Below are 9132 nucleotides of genomic sequence, written 5' to 3'. Positions count from 1 at the left end.
CACTGTTGACCAGCAAATTTATGTACAACCAAATCCAGTAACTCAGCACTTGGTACACGCATAATTAATTAGACGCTATTTCATCGGGGTTAAAAGCCGAACACTACTGAGGTGCTTCGTTTTCCTGCGATATTTCGGAATATGCAACCTTTGCTCGAATCTTAAACAAATATTAGTTACACGAAAGAAAAGCTACTGGATATTTAGAGAGAAGAATGTGTATCGTCATCGGATTGGAAATGCAACGTGAGAATGGCCATTCTGGTTTCATGGGGAGTGTCCTGTTATGCTTTTTCATGGCGTTATCAGCAGCAATCGGAGAGATTCGCTATTCCATTCCGGAAGAAATGGAAAAGGGATCCTTTGTGGGCAATATTGCCAAAGACACCGGACTTAAAATCTCAGAAATGTCAGAGCGCAGCGTCCAGATGTTTTCCAGAGGTAAGACGCAGCATTTTGCTTTCAGTTTGAATAACGGCTATTTGTCTGTCCGCGAACAGATAGACAGAGAGTACATATGTGCAAAAACAAGTCCCTGCCTATTGATTGCAGAGCTGATTGCACAAAATCCTCTGGCACTTTACCAGTTTGAAGTTGAAATTCAGGATATAAATGACAATGCACCCAGGTTTCCTAATAAGGAGCTGGTGTTGGAAGTCAGTGAGGTCAGTGCGCCTGGAACACGCCTGTCGCTGCCAAAGGCCAGCGACCCTGACGTGGGTACTAATGCTCTTCAAAAATATATTCTGAGCCACAACGCTTATTTCAAAACACAAGTCACCAGTGAAAGTGGTGATTTGATGGAGCCCGAACTTATACTTGAAAATCCCCTTGACCGTGAGGCTATGCCTGTGCATCACCTTATCCTCACAGCCATAGATGGTGGGGACCCTGCCAGGACAGGGTCTCTGCAAATCAGGGTTATGGTTTTAGATATTAATGACAACCCACCCGTGTTCAGTCAGTCTGTGTACAAAGTCAGTGTCAAAGAAGATGTAGGCGAAGGAGCCCTGCTGACTACAGTCACAGCTACAGATGCAGATGAGGGATCGAATGCAGAGGTCACCTATTCCTTTAGCAACGTTCCAGCGGAGCACAACCCAAAGCTGCAGGTGAACCGCAAAACTGGAGATGTACATCTGATGGGAAATCTCGACTTTGAAGAAAATGAATTATTAGAAATGAAGATTCAAGCGAAAGACAATGGCGGCCTAGCTGCCGAAAGCAAATTAGTGATTGAGGTTGTTGATATAAATGATAACCCACCCACTATCACTATTGCATCTCTCTACTCACCAATTCCAGAAGATTGCCCCACAGAGACAGTAATTGCCATATTTAGTGTGCAGGATAAAGATTCTAAAGTAAATGGCCGAATAACATGTTCCATCTCGGACAATATTCCATTTCAGTTAAGATCTTCCATTGCTGATTATTACAGTTTAGTGACAGTTGAGCCATTAGACAGAGAAGAGGCCTTTGAGTACAACATATCAATTATAGCTGAAGACAATGGAACACCTGCCCTGAGAACAATCGAAATGATCAGGCTACAAATTTCGGACATAAATGACAATGCACCTGTTTTTGACAGTCTGTTATATACAGCCTATGTCATGGAAAACAACCCTACAACAGCCTCTATTTTCTCGGTGAATGCCAGAGACAGTGATTCGGGCCAGAATTCCAGAATCATATACTCTTTAATGAACAGTTTCAAAGATGATGCTCCTCTCTCTTCATACGTTTCCATTAACTCAGGTACTGGGGTAATCTATGCCCTCCGGTCATTTGATTACGAAAAGTTCAAGGAGTTGAAAGTCCAAGTGAAAGCACACGATGGAGGCTCCCCATCTCTCAGCAGTAATATCACTCTGAATATTGTTGTAGTGGATCAAAATGACAATGGCCCCCAAATTTTATTTCCTGCTCCTCTTACTGATGAGTCCTCTGGAGTGGAGTTTGCACCTCGTTCCTCTGACCCTGGATATCTTGTGACCAAGGTGGTTGCTGTTGATGTTGATTCTGGGCCAAATGCTTGGCTCTCCTATCAGATACTAAGGAGCACAGACCATGGGCTCTTCTCTGTTGGATTTCACAATGGGGAAATTAGAACAGCTCGTGCCTTCCTAGAGAAAGATGCACTAAAGCAGATGTTTGTAGTTTTAGTAAAAGATAATGGCCAGCCTTCTTTGTCTTCCACTGTAACAGTCACTGTCTTGCTATCTGACAGCATCCCTGAAATTCTGTCAGACCTAAGCAGCCCCCCAACATCTGTGGACTCTGAATCCAACCCAACTTGGTACTTGGTGATCGCAATTGTGTTAATTTCCTGTCTATTTCTCATATTTTTAATTGTTTTGATGGCTTTCCAGATGCTTAAATGGAAAAAATCTAAGTACTATAAGTCAAAAGCTGTAAATGACTCTGTCCTTCCTGCCTCCCAGTTTGTGGGTATTGATGGTGTGAGAGCCTTTCTGCGAACCTACTCACATGAGGTGAGTTTAACAAATGGTTGTGGGTTGAAGAACCACACGAGTAGCAACTCAGGCACTCTTACTAACAGCCTCACTCCAAATGATTGGGATCTTATCATCTTGCAAGATGGAAATAACAGCAAAGAAGCAATCACCAATGAGGTCAGCAGTTTCATTGCCATTTAATATATTTGTTTTTTAGACACTATATCCGACATTCGTTTGCTTATGACCATTGTGTGTTAAAGTATGTGCATGCAATTTTGTGTACTGTGACATTATTGGTTAAATATGTGTTATATCTCTATAAGAGAAAAGTACTACAAGTGTACAGTGTATGCTTTTTTTCAGAAAAATCACACAAATGGAATAAATTAATCTGCCTTTTCCCCTATTAACATCTCTAAGGTGTTACTGTTTTTATTATTAGCTAATATTTATTGATCCTGTTTGTTCAGTGACTGACATAATATCATATTAAACAAGGGTTGTGTCTCAGTATGAGTTGTAATATTCAGAGAGATTCTGAATTATGTGCAAAAATCAACACAATGCCTAAAAATTCTTCTTTCTACCAATCACTGTTCATTATAAAAAAAGATTATTAGAATAAAAAGCTAGTTCTCTTTTTCTTTGTATAATTTTCCGCTTTGATAATTCTCTGTTACCAGCTTTTCACATTGGCTACTGGCAGCAGGCATTATGACACCCCAATTCCACTGCTATATATTATTATTATAGTTGAGCAGCTACTTTTTTTTCTCATTACATGAGACAAGAGACATCAAAATTCGAATGTTGTAGGCAAATAGAGTCAGATGGGATTGCAGGTTTTCATGTACCATATTAAGCATAAACGCAAGACATCTGTATTGCTTTAATCAATTAGTCATTATTATTCAAAATCATTTTTTTATTCAGATTCACATTGTATTGATTGCACGTGTTTTGCTCCTGATATGACAGTGAATGTTGTATTTGCACTGGGGATTTCAAATGTTATAACATTTAAATGTTGCTATCATTGAGTGTTGGGGATAAGACACAAGTGATTCAGTTATGGGCCATAGTTACACACATTTAAAAATATTGCAAGAATGGTGGTCTAAGACAGCTCTATTCAAAGTCATTGGTGTATCTCTTCTTCCTAGAACAAGGGAGGCCATGCAATGCATTATTAATTCAATTTGACTTCATGTGTTGGTTTCATTTGACTCTAATATTCTTTAAAAATCAGCAGTTTGCCTCTCTGTACGTAGAACCACTGTTGAGTGGTGGGTTATTCTACAGACTATTGACTGGCTCTCTAGATGTTAGTTTGTACATAGACATGCTTTAGGCTAAATTCCATGTTCTTCCAGTAGATATACAGTACATGTTTTCCAGTATCTTCTCTGATTATCTCTACACCAGGCCTGTGTGGCATGCATTATACTTCATTTTTTGTTGTAAATTACAATAGTCCTTCCATTAATGGTAGACAAACAGCAACACTATAATCATAATTAAGGGTATGTGAAAATTTTGCAATCTTCTTTTGCACAATGCGAAATCCTGGCAAAATTACATGAAATGATGCATAAATATGTAAAATGCTAATCCATTACTATGCACCCTAAACTCCAACATTTGGATTGGAGAGCTACCTATGGTAAAGTGTAAGGAAAATGAGAACATGGAATAAACTTTATATTAAATAAGTACAATTTTTTGTGTATTTGTATTAAATATTCATGTAAATTAATGTTATACATTTATTTTAAATGTAGAACAAAATAAAAAATACTATAGCACTGTTAAGTTAATTTTCAATTAAATCTTTAATTTGAATACATAACATTAAATGTAAAAACAATTCTGAAGTTTAGATTTAAAAATCTAAAGCAAAAAATAAATTTTTATTATAATTTCAAATTAAATAAAAGGGTGCCTATAATTAATTAGGAACAATGTAAATATATTAAAAAAATATTACATAAGTTTATAAATTCAAAAAAGATTGTTACGTCACTTTATAATCAAGTAATGAATATGTGTAGATTGTTTAAAATTCTATTATATTTAATTATATTTTAACTATTTAAAATAATTTCATTTCATTTAACATTATTGGCAATCCTCTCTTATTTTAAACCTCTACCTCCAATACTTTCTATGAATGGGTGTTGCAGTGCCAGTGGTTGGCCATGCGTGGTGCTGAAATCATTGCTGTTTTTTTTCAACAATAGTAACTTAACACTTGTATATTTGGTTCCACTTTTTTCGGGGAGTGGAGACATGTAAATCTACACTTGTGAGAAACTTTACATTTTGATTTTGTGAATAGCCAAAATAAGTAAAGTTAGTCAAAAGTGTGTGACCTTGCATGTGTAAATTACTCAAAAGTTTAAGTTACCTTTGTGAATAGCCCGTCTAGAATTAAAAGGCATGATTATATCTGCAATAGTGAACATTGGTGTTCCTGTTGGGCACAGGTGATGAAAATATGTTGCATAATTTCCAGCAAGCCATTGATTGTTTATACTAAGGAGGAACACACTGAAGAAGGGTTTGTCATTGTAGCTGGAACGTAGTCTTACCAAACTGAAAAGAAGAGTTGTATTAGCATAAAGAGACATAATAACCCACAAATTACCTACTGTTCTATCATCAACATGCTTTTTCAGAGTTGATAAAAAAATGCTAGTTATACAGAGGCATACAGATTCATTTTCTTGGATTTATCACTGGATGGGCAACAGTTTTTGAGCAGAATCAGTATTCATCTGCAGAGTAAATGCAAAACGGTTCTCTTTAGGGCTGTCCGAAATTTAAATTGCACCAGAATATTTATTGTAATTTGGAGAATTTCATGTTACATTTGATTCATGAAATGTATTCATTACATGACTTTGAGTAATCACTCTGAATGGGCTGTTGTGTTGAAAATTAACCGTGGATTTATGAGGACAGCAGAACAAAAGTGGCTGTTGCTACAGAGGTTTTTTTTAAAAAATTGCACTATTTTTTATTGCAAATTGCATTCTTGCATCAAAAATGGATGTAAGTACACACTTTGCGTCAAAGCATAGTTCTAAATGTCGGATTTGTATTTTACATAACTGCACATAATTTTGCTAACACTTTGCATAATTACGCAATAGTAAATTATGCAATTTTTACAGAACCATAGCACCATTTGCAGACTCCTTGTTCTTTTGTGTGAAACACTGCAATTCACTTTGAGCTTACAACTTCAGAGCTATCAGAGCACAGCACCTGGGTCGTGTACAGAAGTAAGATGCAGCATTTTGCTTTCAGCTTGAAAATCATCAATTATCTATCAGTGAGGAGATAGGGACCGGATATGTGTACAAACAGCTCCTTGCCCCGTAAAAGTAGAAATTATTGCACAGATCCCTGTGGCACTTTTTCAGTTTGAAAGTGAGTCCAGTTATGCTGGAAATTTGCCCTTTCTGTAGTGTCACTCTATATGTTTGCCTTCTTTTTGCTGCACCTGCTTTGGTTGGCCTTAGAACGCTGTGCATTTTACTTCTGGTTACCAGTGATGAAGTGCTTATGGTCTCCCTTTTAAACATGTTAACATTGAAATACGCTTAATTGGCTCATTTATTTAACGTATAGATCTGTATGTTATGGTACTATGTGTACCATCGGCCTCTAAATTAAATGCTACAAAAGGACTTCAGAACTCATTGTGCTACCGGCTAAAGTAGTACTGAATAGCATGTCTCATGCCTGCCTTTGCAGCTTATAGTGCAGTTTAAAACTGCAATTAAACCTGGAAAAATATATATTTTGCCAGGCCTAAACCTTCCTTTAAGAAAAATATGTCACCCCCAAGGTTGGCCATAAGGGCTTAGGGACTGCTACTTGATATTGAAAAAGTAGAACATATGTATTTTATGGTTTGCATGCCCTGTAAGTGAAAAACTCCACAGTTATTTTTCACGTTGTCTAGGCTGGCCTCCCATGAACTAACACCGGTTTAAATATTTACATTTAATAAGTGCTAAATTCAGTTTGGGAACATTTAGAAAAATACTCATTCCACTCATTATAATTGTAATTTAAAAAAAACTTTAATGGTAAAGTCAGTGTTTTAAATTACTATTTTGTAAATGACACTTTTAAAAAGTTGATGTATGCAAAATAGTGATTGATGGCATGCTTGAATTGACCCCAGTCCCTGGTAATTACTTGGGGCTGCCTGCCAGCTCATCATTATTTTGCACACCTTGCTAAATCAATTTGGACTCAGCCATATGCAAACGAGTCCTGACCCTGCTCCACTGGGCGCAGTCCAGCACGAACTGCCATGCCAGGTCCTCCCTGAACAGGAATACAAGCAACCCAAGACCAATGTTGCCTTTATTAGGGCTTAACAGCCAGGTATGGCTTTCTTTCAGAGGCACAGTGTGCACCAAACCCACATCTGGGCATACCTGTCCCACTTAGGATGTCACACTGAGTTATGCACAAAGCTATACCTAGTTGATGAGCCCTACTAAGTGTAAAAGCACTCCTGGGTTGATTGTGTTCAAGTTTAGGGAGGACCTGGCCTGGCTGTTTGGTCTGTGTTGTTGCTATTGGAGCTCGGTCAAAACCGATTTGCAAATGACTTCACTTCTGCAATGCCTCAAGTAGGAGGGACAGAGCGTTTGCTCCTGGTGGTGAGATCTAGATGTGTGGAACATGTGGCTGACTGATTGGTAAATTTCTGCACAGACCTGCCGTGGAGAAATCTATAGTGTGGCTCAGGGACATGTATTTCAGCACCAAGGCGCAGGTGATGGGGTGTTGCATGGTCAATACCATCCTGGTGAGAGCCTAAAGGTACCGGGGATAGCAGGAGAGGCACCACTATAACAAAAAAGCTTATTGAAATACATAAGAGAATGTGGCAGCATCAGTACTAGTACTTTGGGATGCATTTGGAGGCATTTTTTGTTTATCAGCAGCTCTTCCTCTGACTCTGTTGAAGTGGAGAGTGAAAGGCTGCATGATCTTCTTTCACTGGACAGGGAGCTTTATGTGGACAAACCTCCATTTAGACATACAGGTACCAATGACATGAGCATGTGCTCTACAAATACATTTTCTGCCCCGATGAGACATAGCATGCAGCTCAATGTGCAAGAAACGCAGCAGCCCCATGAGGATGATGAGAATCTTTTTTATACTATTTCAGAGAGACCTGAACCTTTCCAGGATTCACGAGAGATGGTCAGGGGCACAGCTCCATCGGGTTATGTGCTGTTTGTAATCGTTAGAGTAGATTTTTGAGAAATGGAAACAATTAGAATGCTTGCTACCTGGGCTGATGCAGTAAACCAGTTTATGAGTGTGACTAGATGTATGATTGAACCTTCTGGGCAAGGCTTGGGAAAGACAAATCAATAAGCCAGCAAATGACTTTAGATAGGGAAATTTGATGTTGGAAGATTGAGGACAGGTGTAGAATCTTGAGGGACTTCACTTCTACAAATAATGTGAAAATTCTTAGAAAACCCAGACAACTGTGTATGATTTTTATAGTGTGTTAAAAGGTCCACAAATTACTTTTTGCTGGATAAAAAACACTGAAGATTGGCATTTACAGTTTTGGTTTGACAACAGTTTGATGAAACAACTTACAAATTCCTTTCTTGTGTGAGACTTTTATTGAAAAAAATAGGTCAACTGAAACATAAAAAGATGGTCACATTTACAGTGTGCCTGCTGGATTTAAAGGAGGAGCTTGGTTGACTGTGTCATTGGATATAAAGTGTAGCTCTAACCTCAGAAGTCTCTACTCACCCACAAGGCACCAAACCCTCAAAAAGCAAACTACCCCCTTCGGGTTCTCTCTTCACCCAACTGTAGCTTAGGACCCTGCTGGAGGATCATTGGCATCTGAGTGGTCCCACAAATGAAGAGACTCTGGGCTAGTCAAATGTTGATGATGACAGTATTGCCTTTAATATTGTTCTGGACCTAAATGCTAAGACGAATTAGAAGGCAGAGATATGCCTGTAGTTTGCCCATGAAATAAAGTCTGAGGCATGCATAAGAATGTCTCTGTAGAGTGAAGGCAGTAGAAGCCAAACTGTGAGGTGGGGTAACATCAGTAATGAAGGAGAAACAGCAACTTAACCAGTTGAAATCTATTCATGCAGTCATTTTGTGGATCTATAACAGTAAGGAAACCTGGCGCTGTATTATCAGAAGTACCCTTTGGGCACATGGGCATGTACACCCTCTTGTTGTGCCCCAGGTCACTTTAGAATTACAGAAAAGGTCTCGGGCACTTTCCACAGCCCCATGTGTAAAACAGATTGTGCCAGCTTCAGCTGTGCACTGACATGATCTCAAGTGGAAAATCCTTCTTTTCCATAGAGATGTGACCCCATGTAAGTGAGGAAACACTTTGCCTCTGCTCATGTTTTAGATGCAGGCGCAGAAGTAAAGGAACTGTCAGTGGGTGAACAGAATGTAAACCACAGAGAAGTGGTGCTTTTGAGGGTGATCCTTTGAAGGGTGGAATGAGGGTCCCATGAAACCACATGGACACCCTCATGCAGGTGCATGCAGTCACTCACTGCACTCACCTGCAGAGTGATCTATGCCACTCCTTTAAAATACATAGTGAAAGCTGAACCAGTGGCTTCAAACA

The 9132-nt window shown here is 38.8% G+C and overlaps 1 pseudogene; it reads left to right on the top strand.

The window, feature by feature from the left end:
• Window positions 1–296: 296 nt before the first annotated feature.
• LOC147671319 (protocadherin gamma-A1 pseudogene) lies at window positions 297–2663 on the top strand (annotated as a pseudogene).
• Window positions 2664–9132: the final 6469 nt, after the last annotated feature.

The sequence above is a fragment of the Lissotriton vulgaris genome, unplaced genomic scaffold (genome assembly GCF_964263255.1).
Source record: "Lissotriton vulgaris unplaced genomic scaffold, aLisVul1.2 SCAFFOLD_2278, whole genome shotgun sequence".
Taxonomy (NCBI): domain Eukaryota; kingdom Metazoa; phylum Chordata; class Amphibia; order Caudata; family Salamandridae; genus Lissotriton; species Lissotriton vulgaris.
Note: the sequence above shows the minus strand (reverse complement) of the source record. Positions and strands in the feature narration are given on the sequence as shown.